At 39.1% G+C, this 20953-nt stretch overlaps 2 long non-coding RNA genes across 2 annotated transcripts in view; one reads left to right on the top strand and one right to left on the bottom strand.

The window, feature by feature from the left end:
- LOC309642028 overlaps positions 1-19359 on the top strand; it is a 111516-nt gene extending 92157 nt beyond the window's left edge. Inside the window, exon 3 of the long non-coding RNA XR_014252909.1 lies at positions 11304-19359. This is a non-coding gene — a long non-coding RNA (uncharacterized lncRNA). The remainder of the gene's footprint in view (positions 1-11303) is intronic.
- Positions 11372-20953, bottom strand: part of LOC309642029 — a 238924-nt gene continuing 229342 nt past the window's right edge. Inside the window, exons 3-4 of the long non-coding RNA XR_014252910.1 lie at positions 19367-19459; positions 11372-11498 (exon numbers count right to left, since the gene is read on the bottom strand). This is a non-coding gene — a long non-coding RNA (uncharacterized lncRNA). The remainder of the gene's footprint in view (positions 11499-19366; positions 19460-20953) is intronic.

Here is a 20953-nt window from a genome sequence, read left to right as displayed (position 1 = left end):
AACCAACCAACCAACCAACCAGGCAACCAAATCAATCAAATCAATCAATCAATAAAAACCAAGATCTTTGTGGGTGTAGCAGAAGGCAGAGGGAAGCCAAGGTCTTTTTCAAAGTAATGCAAATAACTTAAAAACCTCAGAACTGTCAAGACTAGAGAGACTTGGCCATTTCTGCTAACTCAGGTTCTAACACTACCTTCCACCCTCCCCTCCTATTGTTTCTTCGGTCCCTTGATCCTTCTCTTCCTGCTTACCTCTCAAGAGTAATCATCTCACCCTACTAATTGTGCCCATATTTGAATGCAGAACAATTCAGCCTTCACTCTATTCTCCCCTCTTCTTCCAGACTCTGGGTCTGATTTATCTTTTTACACTCAATAACCTATTAAGAAATTATAATGAAGACTATTCCTCCCTAAGAAGAATTCTGAGGTAGCTGTTAATTATCCTTTAACCCTCTTACACACAAAGGGTTGTTGTTGTTTTGATTTTAGCTTTTACTTATTGTTAGAATGGCTATTGTTTTGGTAAATAGTACTCATAAAAATTTGTCCAAAAACTCAGAAAAGTACAAATAAGTGAAAAATTTGTAGCCTCTATTACTCAGTATCTCTTAAGGACAGTCCCTGTTTCTCCCATGTCTCATTCATATCTTTCAACCTCCCCTCTCTAAGCAAAGGATCATTGGCTTGACTTTTTAGGGCTGCCTCACTTAATTTTAGAGAAATATAGATCCTGTTTGAGATCCAAGGAGGCATTTGTCAGCATTAAGGGCCTCCCTCAGCCCCACCTATGTCCCCAATATTTAGCAGGTGTTCTTCATAGTTTGTGGTTTGGGATTGTAGCTGTTTCCTTGCTTCATTCATGATACGGAGATTTTTTCCTTCTGTTTTTGTTCTATTTATTGTTTTCATTGGACTTTTAGGAAGAGGAATGGCATAAGTGTTTTTACTCTGCTGTCTTTAACAAGAAGACCAAGGTTTTAAAGTAATTATGTGTCTGCTTTTAATTTTTTTACTTCAAAAAACAGTTAAGACAAGAAGGTATTCAAAACTCTAGTTAATTTTCAGTTGTTTAGGTGGCTGATAAAGAGGAGCTTCCCTGAACTGCAGTCAGTTCCTTTCTGAAGATGGCCTTCCCATGGCACTGGTACCCTGGTTAGAATTTTCCCAGGGAGAGATGGCCTAGCTCCCTGAGAGCTATCACCATAGATGGCCCATGCGGAGAGAGCAGACCGCAAATTACACCAGCTGCAAACACTTACATAGCACATGTAGGGAGGATACATGCCCAAAGAATCTGATGCCCAAAGACTGAGAGGAGTCCTACCTCAGCTGCAGAACAGCAGGAGCCTGCAGAGGAAGACAACCTGCGGGTTACACATTCCTCCTCCTGCTCCATGAGGGTCCATAAACTTCTCCAACGTCCAGATGCCATCTTGAGAAGAAGGGAGAAGGGAGAGCCTCAGAAGGTAGAGAATTGTCTCTGATAGGGAAGTTCAGTGGTTGAACTGCATGAATACGGCCCCCCCTTTTTTTCACCCTGAAAGAGGCTGTTTAGCAAATTTATTTCTGCCGTCTGTAGGAATGAGAGCTTCAGAGTGAGGTTAAATCTGTTATAGAAAACAAATACATAAGCTACTGTTTTGATATATCTGATTTGTAAGATGTAAATCTTGACCCTACAACATCTGCGGTGTCATCTCCATCTTTCTTCAAGAAGCAGCCTGCTAGAATGAAAACTGCATAGGACTGGGAGCTGACCTCAGTGTACTCCTGGCTCTGCCACAAACTAGCTGGGTGATATTGGTTAAAACAATCTTCTAGTTCTAAATTTCATCAACTCTAAAATGCAGGGGTTGGAGCACATCCATGATTTTCAAAGGGTCTTTTTATTTATTTATTGTTTTAGCTGTGCCCTTTTGTTAAATAAAATCTTACTTAGATGGACAATGTGTAAAACAGATACAGTTGGAGTTTGCTCTGGCAAGTGGGGAGGAGGTGTCTGGGACCACATGTTCTTGGGAGCCCCTTGGGCGCCCCCAGGAGTTTCTAAGTCACTACTGAAGACTGTGATCTCTGGTCCTTTTTGATTCTAATCCTCAATGATCCAATATCTGCCCAAGGCCAGAAGTAGCTGGCAGCAGCATGAAATAATCTGTTCTGTGGTCCACGGGCATCTGAGGAGATTGGTGCTAACTTGTGTTTTGGGGGAGAAGACAATTATCTTACTGTTAAAACAAAAAAATTCCCGGAACTTCATGGTGGGTAGAAGTTCTCTCATTTACAACGAGGGGAACAAAAGCTTGAGGTAACCCATGAACTAAAAACTGGGTCACCATTGTGTGATTAACATGGCAGAGTCATGTCCAAGACTCAGCAACCGTTTAGCATTTCATATATGCTGGGTACTCTCTCTGTCATCTGATTGAGTCCTGATAGCACCCCAAGAGGTAGGTATGATCCTCATTTTACAGATAAGGAGAGCAGGTTAAGTAACTTGCTCAAATATCACACGCTATTACAGAGAATAACAACTTTTTAAAAAACATTTACTGTCATAAATAAGATGTTCACATATACTATCAGTGAACCCAAACCATGGCACTTCTCATCCCACAGAACCTACCATTCAGTGACTCTCAGAGCATTTTTGCACATGAAATGGATAAGGAAAACGTTTGAGACAAACAATCTGAATTTTAAATGCAGAGCAAAAATCCTTGCAGTGGTGAAGAAAGCCTGTGGGTATTTCAGGGAGGTTTACCAAGAAAGCAGGCATCTTCCCCTCCACTTTATGGACTTACATTTTAAGAAGCTCAGCCATTCCAGTCCATGCAGAAAAATACTCTCAAAGGAATATTTACAATGTGGATCTTATATTAAACATTTGGTTTTATAAACTTAAATATTTGTAAAAGCATATGTGGAATAAATTTTAGTCCACAAACTGAAGTGTGCAAAACATATCAATTTCTTTCTTTAAATCAGCTTAGTTTTCTGACTCTCAGGCACCATCCTTCCTCTGAGATGGCAAGAATTGCTAGCTCATCCTTATTGGGAACCCCTCTCCTTCCGAGAGTCACACCAGAATCCAGAAGGTTTACTTGGAATGAAGACAATTGAGGAAGGGGCTCTATTCTCCAGTCTTTTAAGGTACCATTGTTATTGCTCTGTGGAGCCCACAGTGGGGCCCTGGATTTTGGCAGCACCACTTGGGATTAGGGGACTTTGCAGAGGGTGCCTCTAGGCACATCAGGAAGCCATCTCCTCTGGGCAGGGGTAGCTGCATGGCCATATGACTGTGTAGTTTCACAGGGCTCCATGCTCAGAAGAGCCCTGAATTTGTTTTAGCGCTCTGCTGTGGCCATCTTGAAATTTGAACAAGGGCCGCCATGGTTTCATTTTGCACCGAGTCCCCCAGATTGCATAGCTGATCCTGCTCCGGTTTTAAGTCGCCACCTCCTCTGCTCACCTTCTCTGCAGAGCCTGCAGTCTTGTTCCTCTACCTCCTTAAGATGAAGAGCTTCTCTCTCTGACTCTCTGCCCTCCAAAGCCTCATCCCTCTTCCTTAGAGTCTGGAGCACTTTTATTTCTTCAGTGGCCGTAGGCCTTTGCAACAACACAAGAAGAACTACAGACTTTTCAGGGGCATCTGCCTTCTGTCCTGCAAAAATCCCTGAGGCAAGGAAGCACACAAAGGACTGGTTCCTACTTGAAATGAGAGAAGAAGACAAAACAAATATGTGGGGAGAAAAATGATACCTTAATTTGTCAATAACTTATTATGTCACATGTGTAGTTGTGTTTTAGTTAACCCTAAGTTATTTTCATGATCAATTTTGATGATTTTGGCCTATAAAATGGGTCTCTAGGACCAGAGGCCCAACACATATTGCTGCACCCATAAAAAGCAAGGGCACAGAGATCTAAAATGGCTTTTGCTATTCGTAGAGCTATCATATACATTCTAGCTTAAACTGGGACATTTTTGAAAGGGACACTATTAATGGTTACACAGGAGCATTAAGAGTGAACTGGGGCCACTATGGACACACAGGGATACATGGTCCCCCCCTGTACAGAGTCAGGATTTGAACCAGTCTGTGTGGAGCCCACTGTCTTTTGATATTAATTAGAATAATCTGTAGCCAGTTCAACCAACTGCCATGAGTGCTTTATCTCACATCCATTCAGTTGTGGTCCTGTTGACATGGCCTGAGAAAGACTAGGTTCACAACCAGAGAATTTTATTCATGAAAAGCCCAAGAACTGCATTCCTCAGTTGCAATTGGCCAGTGCTCCAGGCATGAATGGGGGAAGTTTCATCTTCAATATTTACTAAAAACAGACGCTGAAGTTTGAGAAGCAAATGTAAAGTGCTCATTCCAAAAGCCTTTTTATATACATGTTAAATCAGTTTGTGGGAAAAAGACCACAGAGATTGTTTAAACATTCATACTGATGACACAACTGTTCGAAAATATGCAGTTCCTTGTAGTTATATGTGGAATTAACTGCATATGGAGGAAGTCATCTTTTGAAACTGGATTAAAAGGAAATAGTTCATAACTCAGTGATATCAACATGCACACCACTGTGCCTGGGACTCAGCTTCACCTAGTCTTTCTTATCTCAGCCACTGTCTGAAGACATTGCTTTCTTGCTTAAGGCATCACAAGTGAAGTATGTAGCTCTGTGAAGGAAAAAAAAAAAAAAAAATCTGGGGCCAGAATGGAAGCGATGTCACTTCAGCCCATGTGGTACTGTTGGGGGTCTCTTTCTGACCTTGGATTCTGGAGTCCAGCTCACGTGTGTCCGCACCTTTGTGGAGAAGGCAAAGAGCTGGTCCCTCTCTACGTTTCAGTTCCTTCAGAGTAATGCAGCCAGTGTTTGGGAGCTCAGTTTCCTCCCTCATCACACATCACAGTTCAATATTCAGCCTTAAATGAATTACCCACAGTTCTTAGCAGGGCATCTTGTTAACCACAAAGCAGTTAGAGAGCTATGTTTAGAGAGAAACAGCTTATCTCTTTCACTCCAAGGCAAATCAGCAGTCATTTCCTAGAGATGGTCTTAGCATGGCTCTGGGGCTCCAGTTTCTCTATGATACAATCAGCCCTCAACCAAGGCTACATAAAGTGGTGGCACTCCCCCGTATGTCTTACTCATGGCAGTAATCACACTTTTAGTACATCTGTTGTTTTTAAATTTCCAGTCCCTATTAATTCTTCCTTTTTTTCTTTTTTAAGATATGAGGAGTTGAGAATACCCATATTCACTTTGAAGTACCCTCACTTAAATGAGAGATTTGGGAAAAAAATCGAGACATGAGGCAATCCTGAAAATATGAATAAAAGAATATAAATATTTCTCTAGCCTCTCTAGTCTTCATTAAAATACGCAAGAGGAAGAAACCGGTTTGCCCTTCTATATTTAATTTGGACTCTGACCTCTTTGAAAACTTCAGCAATATGATTAATTTTAGCTTATCTTCTGGAATGTCTCTCTACCTATAAATAAGTCTATTCATCTTCAGAAGAGCATAAATATCCCTCCTGTTTTACAGTTATTTTAAAATATCTCTTACATATAATTGTAATGGGATCTATTTCCAGGACAATAGCTAAGTATCAGTTACATTTCCATCATGCTCTGTTAGTTTCATGGTTGGAAAACTTAAGCAAAAGTAAGTTTCTTTGGATGAATATGAATCCAACGTTAATCGGAGTAACATGAATAATTCAAAGAGCAAAGAGACCCTGATATTCGATCTAACAAGACCAAAAAGAATAAGAAAAGAGAAGAGAAGGAGACAGAGAAGGGAAGGGAGAGAAGAAAAGGAAGAGGAGGAAAAGAAGGAGAGCTTGGGAGCTTTTAACTTCAGGTAAAGGGATAAAAAATTCCTTTATTACATTTTTTATGTTATCCCACATAACGTTGGAAAATCAGAAGCGCCTTCGCTACACTTTATTACTGTTTGATTTTCCACTTTTCTGTCTCCCAGAGCCTGCAGGTTCATATGAGGTCCACGTAGCCACACAGGAAAGCTCTTTGCCTACATGAACACACTAAACCCAGCATTGCATTATTTGGTGCCTTGAGGCAGGGTATGTTAAAAATTATTTCCAGTGTGAAGTTATCTTCAAATAATTAATAGTACTTATAACAATAATCTATGCTTCAAACTGGTGATAAAAGCAACCTGTTCAAGGAGAGATGGCATATTCAGCTATTAAAAATCATATTGCTATGGGAAAAAGTTAAGTATCTGGTATTTCTAGGGCCACAATTCATTTCCTATATTTGAATTCGAACCTTTAAAATGAAAACTTACACATGGAGAATTACACGTGGGACTCACACATGGGAAATGAATTACCAATTTTTTTGCTTTCTAGGACATCCCCCATTGGAAGAACGGACTTTCCATCAGGAGACAAAGGACATGCTTTTCTCTGGAGAAATATCTCCCCATTGATAAATAATGAGCAAACGCAGAACACTTAAGTAGTGTTCCCGCCAGTAGTGCGAGCCGTGTCAGCACTAACCAGCTGGTCCTTGTCTGTTTTGCAGTCAAAGAAAATGGGAACTCAGCATGTATCCGAGTTCCCAAGGATAGGAAGATTCGAGCTGCCAGGTGTGCACGTGGGCAGAATGCCCAACTCCAGGTCATCTTACAAAAAACCTTGCTCAGGCATGGTCAGCAAAGGAAAGCAAGCAAAAGGCCACTGTTGCTATTTCTGCAACATGGTTACTCTCTGCAAGACATCCTTGTGTTTTTTGTTTTTTGTTTTTTTTTCCCCAATTGTTAAATAAGTGTTCAGGGAGCACATTAGAGTCATGAAAGAAGGTTGGAATGGCGGGCAGTTCAAGTGTCATGATTTCTACCATTCATGAAATCAACACAATTCTTTCAGTAATCAAAGGTGTGTTCAGAGGAACCAAGAACGTGGCAGGCAGGGGTATTGAGTGAGGTACTGCCAAATAACTGTCACCTTTGGCCCATTTGCTTCTATCTACGCCATCTAGGAACGGGGATCATATTTATTCACACACTTTTCAGGCAGAGCTTTCAAGTATTCGCATGTAATTACTGTGGAGCAAATCTTGGGCAATCCACTTTGCTTTTGTCTAACCCAGAAACGTAAACTGGAATGAGAGTGATTTTCTGCATAATTTGATCCAATGGAAGAATACTCTGGAGTCACGTGGTGATGTCAAGGTTCTTGCAGCTCATGCCTTAGAACCCAGTTACATGGGAGACCATGTTTGAACAATGTCCTTTAAAGAATTCAGTAACTAAAACCCACTGGAAACGAGCCAAGACAAGCCTCTTGAATGCCATATTCCACTCTAGTGGGTCAAGTTATTGGATGGCTCAAATGAATTTGGGCCAGGAAAAAAAGGGCCTCCTTTCCCTCAATAGTTGATTTTTTGTCTGAATTATCCAGATAATGGCTTTACTTTTCAACTTTCCTTTGCCTGCATGGAGTAGAAAGGCAATGCTACTTTTTTGTCTTTTGTTGTAATAGAATCATTACCTGTAATTCTCAGAAGTCATTCTCATGGAAATGGGTAACTTTTGTATATATCAAAAAGAGCCACCTAATTTCTAATAGTGATGTAATTTTTTAAATTTGTTCATTGTGATTCATTCAGCAAATATTTACTGGACAAACAAAAGACATATTATCCTTATGTATCATGCCCATTGTTTCAGAAATCTCCTATCAGCTGAAAAATCTTTTAAGGATTATGAAGCACCAGGAAAAGGTGAAAAAATTTGGGAAAAGTTTTCCTGCAGAGGCTATGTTTCTTTTTTTTTTTTTTTTAATTTTATTTATTTATTTATTTATTTATTTATTTATTTATTTATTTATGGCTGTGTTGGGTCTTGGTTTCTGTGCGAGGGCTTTCTCTAGTTGCGGCGAGCGGGGGCCACTCCTCATCGCGGTGCGCGGGCCTCTCACTGTCGCGGCCCCTCCTGTTGCGGAGCACAAGCTCCAGACGCGCAGGCTCAGTAGTTGTGGCTCACGGGCCCAGTCGCTCTGCGGCATGTGGGATCTTCCCAGACCAGGGCTCGAACCAGTGTCCCCTGCATTGGCAGGCAGACTCTCAACCACTGCGCCACCAGGGAAGCCCCGAGGCTATGTTTCTTTAAAAACAAAAAGTTCACCTCATAAGGCACATGTATACTTTGAAGTTGACATGGCACCTTTTGCTTGAAAAGATTTCAGGTATTAACATTTAATCCTGACTTTAGTCCCCACACCCCAGATACACTGTATCTCTCCTTGAAGACTGGAGAAGTGGAAACCTTTATACTGTGACTTTTCCTTCATTGGATGATCATTTAGATCCAGGACACTTGTCTCTTACCTACTCAACTCACCAGATCATCCTGTAAAATCAGAAAATATGAAATAAGGCTACAGGGAAGGTGGAGTTTTCTTTCCGTCTCACCTCTCATTTCTGCTCTCCCAATTCCCCTTCCCAAACTCAGCAGACCATTTGAAAAAGAAAGCAACTCATACTCCAAGGTAACCCATATGTTATGTATCTCTTTTTCTGCTTTGGTACTGATCATTGCTGTCTTGGCTCTTATAATAATAACAACAAATAACAAATAGATATCTCCCTGCTGAATAAAAGAAGCTATGTTACCCAAGGGTCAGAGGGAAGGAAGTTATGTCCTGAGGGTGCTAAGTTTCAATGTTAGGTTTGAGGATCCTTTTGAGGTCTTTAAATATGGTCTTCAGTGACCTGGCAGCTGGGACTTGAGGGAAGAGGGTGGACAGTCACAGGTACATGACAATAATGCTTGGAGACTCAAATGTTATTTGCCTGGGTGTGTTACTGCTCTCATGAGCGACAACTGCGCAACTCCAGCTCTTCAGAAGGGGTCAAGCAGAGGACAGAAAATGTTGTGGGGAGATTCAAGCATCAGATGAGTAGATAAGACTGGATGATCTTAAGTTGTATGAATTCCAATTCAAATTTTTGTTTATTGTTGCAATTTTTCATCCTTTGTGTATGGGAGAGAATGTAAAATATAATGCACATATAGAAAAGTACATAAATCAAACACCTGCGAAATCACCATTTAGGTAAAAAATAGAACATAGCCAGCACCTCAGAAGTCTCTCCATGACCCTTAATGATCACATGCCCACCATTCTGACTTTTATGGTAAACCCCTTTTTTTTTAATAGATCTGTTCCTTAAATATGGATCTCTAAGCAATATGGTTTAATTTGTTTGTTTTCTAAACTTTATATAAACAGAACAAAATACTTGTGTGTTTTGCTATTTTTATTCAATTTTCTGTTTCTGATTTGCCCATGCTGTTAGATATAGTTGTCCTTCATTCATTTTTGTGGCTGGACCCAGATTAAGTTTGACAGGTGAAGGCTTAGGCAAGTCCTGAGCCCCCGTGACTTAGTACTTCATTAGTACTTCAGCGGGACTGGTTACTTGTGTCCAGGGTTCTGTTGCAGAGAACAGAATCCTCTCTAGGCAGAGATTTACTGCAGGTTTTTAAGTGGCATGTAGATCGTTGGAAGGGCAGACAGTCTCTAGGGGGACCTTTTGGTAACTTTCCTCCCCTCTCCCCAGTCCCACCACAGTACTGGGCACCCACGCAGCTCCTACCACTCAGAACTTGGTCACCGCCTTGACCTTGAAGCCACTGCAATCAGAAGTTTACATGAGTAAGAAGGTACCATGCTTACAAAGCCACGAATGCTGCAGATTCCAGACCATTCTGTGACTGATACAAACTTCACCAGCAAAAATGGACACCCCTTGCTTTTCTTCTTGATACCTGTGAAAAGCACCTATGCTAATGACTAAACCTCTGTTGTCATTGCCAAGAAAGACCAAACACTTCCATGACACACTTGCCAGCAGAAATAGCAAAAGCAATACAAGGGCATTGGGTTTGCAGAGCCAAAAACACCTGGAACTTTAGCTGAAGTGGGTGGAAAATGCAGTCTTTAGCTTTCTAGCCTCTGTTATACAGGAAAGCACGTTACGGCAATGGCTTTCACTCTGGGGATCAGGACTCATCATTAGTGAATCATGAAAGCACTGAAAGAAATAAAATAGAATAAAAATTTCAGAGGGCATCAACTTAGTAAGGGTAAGTTATGTTTTGTGCAACACACACATATGCATATACTGCACTGCAATGTAATATGTTTTTCTTTAAAAAAAAGTTTGAAAGCCGCTACACTGGAAGGGGAGTGGAATAGATGCTAAGTGCCATTCAACCATAACCACCACACTCCTACTATTGAACATGGAATAATAAATGAGTTCAATAATGAGACACTTGGCAAGTCTTGTTGGCCAGTGTAATCTAACAATCCACTCTGGAGCATCTTTGTGTCTGGATTACCCTTTTAGCCTGACCAATTCAGAGGCATGAGGCAATGCTGGCAGCTTGGATCAAGTCCCCTCCACAAAGTCCTTAACTTCAGCTAAGATCATCTCCAGAAAAGACAGGGCTTGGCAATCTGTGTGTTGGAAAGAACTGGGAGAGTGCTATGACTATTGCCACAGATGTTTGTGTCTACCTGCTCCCCTTTTCAAGACATCCTCTGTGAGTCCCAAAGTCATCTTTCTGAAACACAAATCTGATTATTTCACTCTGTTTTAAAGTATTCAGTAGCACCCTCTGACTTATAGCAGTGACCTCCAAACTTGAGGTGTTTGTTAAAATACAGACTCCCAGATTTTCCTCAGAGATTCTAATTTAAATAACATTGTGATGGGGTCCGGGAAACTGCACTTTTAGTGGGAACCCCTAGTGAATAAAAAATCCAGACTCCTTAGCATGTTTGGTCCTGTACCAAGCTGGCCCCGTCTCAATTTTTCCTGCCCTGCCACCAATCCCCCTTCCCTCCTGCACCCTCCCTTCTTCCGGACAGTGAACTTCTTCTGTGTCCTTTGTACTTTATGCTTTTATACCTACATTATCACATGCTGTTTCTTCTAACTGGAACATACTACTTATCCCCACTCTCATCAAATATGTGCCAAGCTCCCATTCACCTTAAAGGACCCAGCTCCAATATTACCTCTCTAGGAAACCTTCTCTTATATGCAAATAAAGTTTATGTTCCTTTGATACTCCACATATTTAATACTTACCTGCATTACAATACATTGTTGTATTATAATCACCTTGAATTGTAATTATTTGTTGACATTATTTTCCCTATAAAAACCAGGAGCGTATTAGATATAAGCACTGTGTCTTATGTCTTTTTTTTTTTTTTTTTTTTTTAATCTCCACAGCCTGGCACCATGTAAAAGTACTTTCAATACTTACTCAGTGAATGGATGATATATGGATTGAGAGTTGGATAGATGGATTGTTAAATGAAAAGAACTGCTTCTCTAAGGTATGGTTTTTCTTTTTATATTGGTCTTCAACAGAGATTAGAACTGTTGCTGCTGGAATAGCTGATCTTCTGTCAGGGTAGCTGATGCCTTTGGAAAACAAAATGAGCTACATGTTAAGACCACGTTCTGTGGATTCAGCGTGAGCCATCCATAGATGTCAGGCTGGTGGGTGGAGGTTCGATTAGGAGCTAAACATTGGCGCAGTCTCAAAATATCTTCCCACAAAATGCTTATCAGTCACAAGAGGAAAACTGGTGACTTTATAGTGGAGAAACTCGGTGGATATCAACTTGACCCAGTGAACAATAACCTTCCTTGTTGTGGGACAGATTAACCTTGTGTGTCTCTTGATGTGATATCCCAAGAAAAGCATATCATAGCCTTTTCCTGCATAGAAAATATGGCCTGATTCTGGACATAAGACAAACTCAGGTAAAGGAATATCTACAGACTGAAAAGGTGGAAAGACTAAAAAATGATTCCAGATTGAGTGATATTGGAAATCCATTACAATTAAATGTAATGCATGATCTTGGATTGGCTACTGGACCAGAAAAAAAGAGACATTGTTGGGAGAGTTGGAAAAACTTGAGAGTGTTCTGTGAACTGGATGGTAGAGTTGTATTGATATTGTTTTCTGATTTTGGTTGTACTGTGGTTGTGTAGGAGACTGTCTTTGTTTTGGAAAGATAGACACTGGAGGAAGTGAGAGTGATGAATCATCAGGCCTGCAGTTACTGCTTAAATGGTTTAAAAAAGAATAATGATAATATATATATGTGTGTGTATATATATATATATATATATATATAGAGAGAGAGAGAGAGAGAGAGAGAGAGAGGTAGAACAAATGTGGTAAAATGTTAATAATTGAGAAATCTGGGTAAAGAGAATATGGGAGTTCTCTGTACATGTCTTAAAATTTTTCTGTATGTTTGAAATAATTTCAGAATAAATTATTGGCTTCCTCTTGTGGCTGAGATGGAATGACAGGGATCAAATTTACCTTCTTGCCTCAAACAACTGCCAAGGCAGCTTGAATTTGTAGGATAGAGTACCTGGGTCAGAGGAGAGAGCTGCACAGAGAACTCTGGAGATCTGTAGAGGGTTACCTTTGAGCATTTAGCAGGGTACTGATCAGCTTAGGTATATGAGAAAACTGTCCAAGATTGGAGAAAACATTAACAAAAAAGTATTCAACACTCACAAAGGACCAGTTACAGTGTCTGTTCCCACCAGCCAGACTGAAAAACCTCATAATTCATGGGGTATTGGGTAGAGTAGTTAGAAGGGTCTTGCCTCAGTACGAAGGGACACATTACCAAGATTAAATGCTGCTCTGGTCCAGGCTAACAAGTCTTAAAAAGCAAGACACAAAACGATCAAAATGTTTCCAAGAAACTTAACTGCATACCACAACAAAGCTTAAAACTATTTATGGGTATACAAAAATATTTAGGAGCCAACAAGGTAAAATTCACAATGTCTGGCATCCAACAAAAGAGTAATAGGCATTCTAAGAAGCAGAAAAATGTGACCTATAATGAGGAGAATAATCAATCAATTAAAACCTACACAGAACTGACACAAATGTTAGAATTAGCAGGCACAGACATTAAAAGAGCTATTATAACTATATTCTGAAAGCCCCCCAAATAGAAATATAGAACATATGAAAAACAAATACAAAAAATTGAACAACTAGAGCTAAAAACTACAATGTCTGGGATTTTTTAAAAATACACTGGATGGAATTAATAGAAAATTAGACATTACAGAAGAAAATATTAGTGAATTTGAAAACATAGCAATATAAGCAATCCAAGATGAAATGCAAAATGAAGATGATGAGCTTCAGTAGCTTTGAGACAACTTTTAACATCCGACTATACCTCTAATCAGAGTCCCCAAATGAGAGGTTGGTGAGAAAGTAAAAAAAAAAATAGTTGAAGAAATGACTGGAAAGTTCCAAATTTGATGGCATCTAAAAACTCTACATATCTGAGAATCCTAATGAACTTCAAGCACAAGAAACATAAAGAAAACTACACCGAGACATATGGTAATCAAATTTCTCAAAAGTAGTGATAAATAGAAAATCTTTAAAAACAGCTCTAGAAAAACTACATCACATACAGAAGAACAAAGATAGAGAAGATCACAAACTCCTCATCTGACACAATACCAGCAAGATGACAGTGGAGAAACACCTTTAAAATACTGAAGGAAAAATAACTATCAACCTAGAAGTTTATACCCAGTGAAATAAAGACTTTTTCAAAGGGAACCCTCTTACACTGTTGATGGGAATGTAAATTGGTGCAACCACTATGGAAAACAGTATGGTGGTTCCTCAAAAAACTAAAAATAGAGTTGCCATATGATACAGCAATCCCACTCCTAGGCATGTATCCAGACAAAACTATCATTCAAAAAGATACATGCACCCCTATGTTCATACCAGCACTATTTACAATAGCCAAGACATGGAAACAACCTAAATGTCCATCAACAGATGAATGGATAAAGAAGATGTGGTATATATATACAATGGAATACTACTCAGTCATGAAAAAGAATGAAACAATGCCATTTGCAGGAACATGGATGGACCTAGAGATTATCATACTAAGCAAAGTAAGTCAGAAGAGAAAGACAAATACCATATGATATCATTTATATGTGGAATCTAAAATATGACACAAATGAGTGTATCTACAAAACAAAAACAGACTCACAAATATAGAGAACAGACTTGTGATTGCCAAGGGGGGTGGTGGGGGAGGAGGAGAGGAAAAAAGACTTTTTCAATCACCTAAAAGCTGAAAAAATTTATCACCGGCAGCATCTCAGTATAAGAAATGTTAAAGGAAGTCCTTCAAGCAGAAGGAAAATGTTACCAGATGAAAATTTGGATTTACTCAAAAGAATGAGGAGAACCATACATGGAAACTTTGGGGAAATAGATTATTTTATTATTATTTAAACTCCTTTAAAATATTCGATTATTTAAACAAAAATTACAGCTATGTGCTATGGGGCATACGTATAAGTAAAATGGATAAAAGCAATATCATAAAGGCTAGGAAGGGAGAAATGGAAGCATACTATAGATATGGATAATATGGGAATATGTTGAACAATTCTATGTCAATAACTTCAACAATGTAGATGAAATAGATAAATTCCTTGAAAGACACAAACTACCAAAGTTCACAAAAGAAGAAATATATAGCCTCCTTAGCACTATATGTATTTTAAAAATTGAATTTGTAGTTAAAAACCTTCTCATAAAGAAATTCCAAGTTTAAGTGGCATCACTACCAAATATTTAGGGAATAAATAATACTAATTCTACATAAACTCTTCCAGAAAACTGAAGAGAAGGAAATACTTCCTATCTTATTCTGTGAGTCCACTACCAAAACCAACCAAAGACATTACAAAATAAGAAAACTACAGATCAAGATTCCTCATGAACATAGATAAAAAATTTGAAACTAAATTTTAGAGAATCAAATCCAAGCATATATGAAAGGCATAGTACATCATGACCAAGTGAGGTTTACTCCAAGAATGCAAATTTGGCTTAACGTTAAAAATCAATCAGTGTAATTCATCATATTAACACAAAAAAAGAAAAACCATATCATCATCTGAATATATGCAGAAATAGCATTTGACAAAATCCAGCATCCATTCCTGATGAAAACTCTAAGCAAACTAGTAATAGAGAGAATTTCTGCTTACTCTGATAAAAGACATCAAAGAAAACCTACAACCAGCACAATGCTTAATGATGAAAAACTGAATGCTTTCCCACTACATTCAGGAAGAATAAAAAGATGTGCCTTCTCATACTCCAATTCAACACTGTACTAGAGGTCTGGTCAGAGCAATAAGGCAAGAAAAAATGCATTTATTTTGGGAGGGAAAAAGCAAAATTGTTTTTAATTCAGAATGCATGATTGTCCATGTAGAAAATCTGATAAAAATCTACAAAAGCAATCTTAGAACTAATAAGTAAATTTAGCAAGTCTGAAGGATAACAGACCAGTACCAAAATCATTTGTATTTCTGTATTTCTATATTAACAACTGGAAAATAAAATTTAAAAATAGTATTTGGAATAGCATTAAAAATATAAAATACTTAGGGATAAATCTGAAAAACATTGGTAAGCCTTGTACACTAAAACCTACAAAATATTTCTAAGGGAAATGAACTATGACTTAAATAATTGGAGAGATATACCTTATTCATGGGCCTTAAGGTTCAATATTATTAAGATGATAATTCTCCCTAAATTGTAGATTCAATGCAATACCAATAAAAATCTTAGCAAGTTCTTTTCTTTTGATAGAAATTGGAAAAACGATGCTAAAATTCATATAAAAATGCAAAGAACATAGAAAGCCCAAAACATCTTTGTAAAAGAAAAAGAATGTTAGAGGTCTTATATGACCTTATTGTAAAGACTTACTGTAAAGTCTATATAGACTTACTATAAAGTTAAAGTAATGAGGACACTGTGGCATTGGTTCACATATAGACAAATAGGTCAGTGAAACAGATCAGAGAATGCAGAAATAGATCCACATATATAACAACTGATGGATTATGGACAAAACACCTGTGGACAAGTAATATTCAACATAGGTGCAAAGGCAATTCAGTGGAGGAAAAATAGTCTTTTCAACAAATGATGCTGGAAAACATTAAAAAAAAAACAAAACACGAAAACAAAACTTGGATCCACACCTAGAGACATATTAAAACATGACTCTTAAATTCATTAACTCAAAATAGATCATAGATTTAAATGTAAACCTAAAACTATAAAAGTATAAAAACATAGACAAAGATATTTTAGGTAGATACATTACATACATGATCTATAAAAGAAAAAAAAAGGTAGTGATGAGTCAGCAAAACCTTCAACATTAAAGACTTGTGCCCTTTACTCAGCTTTACAAGTAAATATTAAAGTGTTGGACAAAAAAAAAATCCATCCTATTGAAGGTGTCCTGCCCATGTGCTCCATCCATTCCTTCCTGCTGTTTGGGTCCCTGAAACTGCCCTGGTTCATGTCCTTTCTGAGTCCTGGTTTACATGTTTCTTCAATCCATTGAATATCCCCAAATCTTTCCATTAAGTTCCTTTCTCTGCTCAGAATCTCTTTCTGTTGATTACAACCAAAAAACCTTAACTGATAACGTCTTGTTAAATTAGATATTCAAATCTTTCCATTTCCCTGGTTAGAGCAAAAGGTGTATCTTTAGATTTCAGTTGAATGAATACAATAACTAAATCTAGATAAAATGACCATGGTTTCCTCTTATGAAACTCAAGAGGAAACAGGTGGTGGTGAGGGAGATATACTGCAATTCCGTACACCCAGGCTGTATTAATGGGAATAATTTGGGGGGAGCGGGTTCTGACTCTATGAGGTTTTGTGTATCCCCAGTGCCTATCAGCGTGCCTACCACATTCTAGGCGTAAAGTCAAAGAGCACACTCACCATATCCTTCCAGCAGCATCACTGCTGTGAGGGTGCTGCAATTTGAAGGTTAAATTCTTCATTGGAAAATACTCGGAAGTGTTATTTTGCCAATTATAGGGAGTTTTTGTTCCTCCGTATCACCCACAAATCATTATCCTCACCTTGCATTCTTGTTAAGTAAATTAAAGTGCTATTGCATGGACTGCCAACCACCTTGCACTGGACTGTCGTTTTATGACCCAACTCTTGGTTTTACTTTCATATGAAAATAATAACCGAGGTTCCCAAATGCCAGATGATTTGAACTAGTACAGCAGTTTTGGCAATTTCTTTTAAAGAAGCATGAACAACATATGCCTTCAAGATTCAAAGCATCTGCTAAAAGCATTTACACTTTGCATCCTTGATCTGCGAGCAGACTGTAGAATAATCCTCTGCCACCTGAGTAGGGGCGGTGTGCCTGGACGATCTGCAGGTATTATAGAATCTGCATTTCTTGCCCTTAGAATTAGCGAATGCTCTACCTATATGTGATAGAGAGCATTTCTAGTAGAAGTGGTCTCTCTAATGTCTAATACATGTAACAATGTAGTTTCACTGTCTTTTGTGAGACCATTACAAATATGAAATCCCATTCAATCAATGGGTGCATTTTGCTTCAGGCCAAATGTGACATTCCATCCAAGAAGCCCCTAAATTGCAGTGTTCAGATGGCAACAAGCTTTTTACCATGCAATATAAATAGCAACCTGCCAACCAGGCTTTTGATTCCTTTTTTGTGAGGTTGATAGCTCTGAACAATGACGATTTTCAGGTAGTCAGTACACTGCTAATAATCCCATGAGCTCATCAAATAGTCTAGTCTCATGTGAAGCAGAATACTTCTTACTGTGATATATTGCTGGAGTCCCATAAATGGTCAGAAATGCAGTACACATAATATTGAAGGGGCAGTAATTTTGTTTGCTTCAAGAGAGTTTAAATGCCTCCCTTTGTCATAGAAATCCCAGAAAGCAGGAGAAATGATATCAAGCTTGTTCATATGCCTCCAAACTGTCATTTAAAAAAAATTCACCGGTTCCAGGGTTTGATTATAAGTATTTTTAATGAATGGAATTAATATTCATTGAAGCATACCAATCATTCTTGAAAATGGATTTGCATTGTCGGTCTTCTATTTGTGCTTAAGATGACATTTGTGTCCTCGGAAAAGATATTCAACATCAGCAAGTATTACAGGTAGAACTTGACTTCTTCAAAACTCCTCTGGCTCCCTCCATCCACCCTGTAGCCTAAATTTACTGCATCCTGCAAGGTCAGGAAGACAATTAGGCCAAGTTTTCCCTCCTTACCTCCAACCCCACCTTCATCGGCCACTGTACTCACTGGCATACATAATGATAACAGTTCTTTATTTGCCAGGTCTATTTTAAGCCATCAGCATATAGAAGCCACTCTTCTGAACCTCCTATGGCAGCAGTTCCTTAGAATTGCAAAAAAAGGCCATCTGTTGTCTCAACTATCTGTGGAGCTGCAGTGAAGGCTTAACTTAATGCTCTTCAGCAGAGCAATAGGAAAACATCCATCACGCAGTGACAGGTTAGCTCGTCTGCCCCAATGAACGGATGTCTGCAATTGCACACATTAAGGAAACAGAGTTGATCACCCTAAGGATACAATAAAATCTCAGAACTTCAAGGAACTAAGGACTACTGCAAAGGGGCCAGATTCTTCCAGAACGCAAAAGCTATTTCCTAATTGTATATTTGGTGCATTCCACATTCACATGAAATTCTCAGGCCTTGGTATTGCTGACTGCGTGTGTGCTCTGGGGTCCTCGATGTGTTGGACTTTTGAGTTTTCCATTCCTGAAGCAGAATTAGCAAAATGACTCTGATTGCTCCCCCTGTGGGGAGGCAAGCTGGCTTTGCCTGCCCACACAGAAGACCTGGGAGAGTGGGGAGAGGCAGGCTCCACGATGGGACGGAAGCAGGCAGGGTTTCTGTGCAGCAGTTTAGTTTGTAGCACTTTCCTCTGATCTCTGACACTCAAACTTTCTCTTCTTTTCATTTTCTCACTTGCCCAGAAAATAGAAGTCTTCATACAGGATCTTCTTCAATTTCCCACCACTGAACCTGTAAACCTGTTTTTATTCACACTCATTCTTCTCACCTTGTTATAAAAAATAAGCACTGCCAATATTTATTAAGCAATTATGTACCAGGCAGCGTCTTGAATACTTTCCTGATATAAACTCAATTAATTCTCGAGCAGCTCTGTGAGACAGGCAACTGTATGGTCAACAAAATGTTGGTGAGGTCACTCAGGGGCAGAGTCTCAGCAACTTGTTTAGTCACACAGCTGGGAGGTTGCAGAGCCAGGCTTCAAACACAAGTATTGTGACTGCAGATCCCGGCTTATCTACCACACTGTCCGGAATGAGGAGACCCACCTGCTGTTGATTAATGCCTCTCGCTCTGCTCTCGTGTCATCCTTCTGGAAAGATGATTGAGTGTCCACTCCGTGCCAGGCACTGGGCTAGGTTCTGGGGATAGAATAGTTAACAAAAATAGGTATTAAAGAAGTAGACACATTAACTCATATGTAATGAATGACAATGATGTGAGAAAGGAATACAAGACTAGGAGCGCATATAATAAAAGGACCTCGACCTCATCGATGAGGCTTCCCAGAAGAAGGGCTATTTATGCTGGACAGTGGAGGGTGGATAGGAGTTACCTTGGGGAAAAGGAGCAAGAACAGTCATTATGGAGGAAAGCAGATGTCAAAGATGAGCCCCCAGCTCATGGTTGGCTCATAAAAAGGTTAGTCACTCACTGTTTTTGGAAGAGGAACACGTAAGCAATTTCCTGATATTTTCCCTTGACTGGAAGTCATTCTATTATATAGTATTTTATATATTTTGTATATTTAAATAGTTTAACAAATATTTAAAAATACATACTAAAATATATGTATATACAAATATATAGATGAATAGAGATATATATGCATACACACGTGCATGCGTGTGTATGTGTGTGTGCATGTGTGTATCTCTACCCAAAACAGGAAACCAGAAAACCAACCCTGAAACGTTAAGAAATGTCATGGTAGAGAAAAATGCACTAGGAGCCAGAAGCTCATGATTCTAGTACTGGCTCTGCCATTAACAATCTGGGTGACCCTGGCCCTTGGTTTCATGTCTGTAAGACAGAGATGTACCCGCCTTGGTTTAGTCCCCGCAGGCATTGCAAGGATTCAATGATATAGCCTACAGAGGGGAACAAGCTTTGAAAACATTCCCATGTTCTGGCTAGGAGCTTTGGAAAATGCTAGTTCAGTGGAGATTCCAGGGAAGTTTGCTTCAGTTTCCTCTGCATTATTGGATTTCTTGTTGCAAAAAAAAAGAAAAAAAAAGTGTGTGCTTTGTGAACCAGGATTTCGGAGCCCCAGACTTCCTTAAGAAGCACAGCATACGGCCCGGAGGGTATACGGTACACACTTCCCTTTTAACAACTTCGCATTTCACTTAAGCTGGCGTTTCTGCTTCACAATGAATGCCACCCTGCAGCTGGTGCTGGCTGGTCTTAGTTCATTTTGTGTTAGTGATTAACACAGCTGAAATTGGTTGGAAAAGGAGGAGAATGCTGTTCTGCTTGATAAAAATAAAATACATTCTTTCAATAGAGGAAGTGAGCAGAAAGCAAGCAATCGACTGGGGAGCAGGAGGGTGGCCTTACAACTTCAGAAGGGAATTTAAAGTTTGGCATTGGATGCCACTGGCTTCCAGTCCTAAATGTGACACACTGAATTGTGTGTCTTGGATGTATAGACACAGACGCACACACACATGCACGCATACACGTGCCTACACACAGATGCACGCTTATGTCTCTGTACAGATATGTAAACATGTGTATTTATATTCATAACGCACTCCTTATAGAGTTCAGTGGGTTCTGAACTGCACTGGTGTAAGTTTTATGCTTTGAGATGATTTTTCTGTTATTTTAAGAAATTGGAACTTTTAGCTATT

This window comes from Balaenoptera physalus (assembly GCF_965194825.1).
Source record: "Balaenoptera physalus genome assembly, chromosome: 13".
NCBI lineage: Eukaryota > Metazoa > Chordata > Mammalia > Artiodactyla > Balaenopteridae > Balaenoptera > Balaenoptera physalus.
Note: the sequence above shows the minus strand (reverse complement) of the source record. Positions and strands in the feature narration are given on the sequence as shown.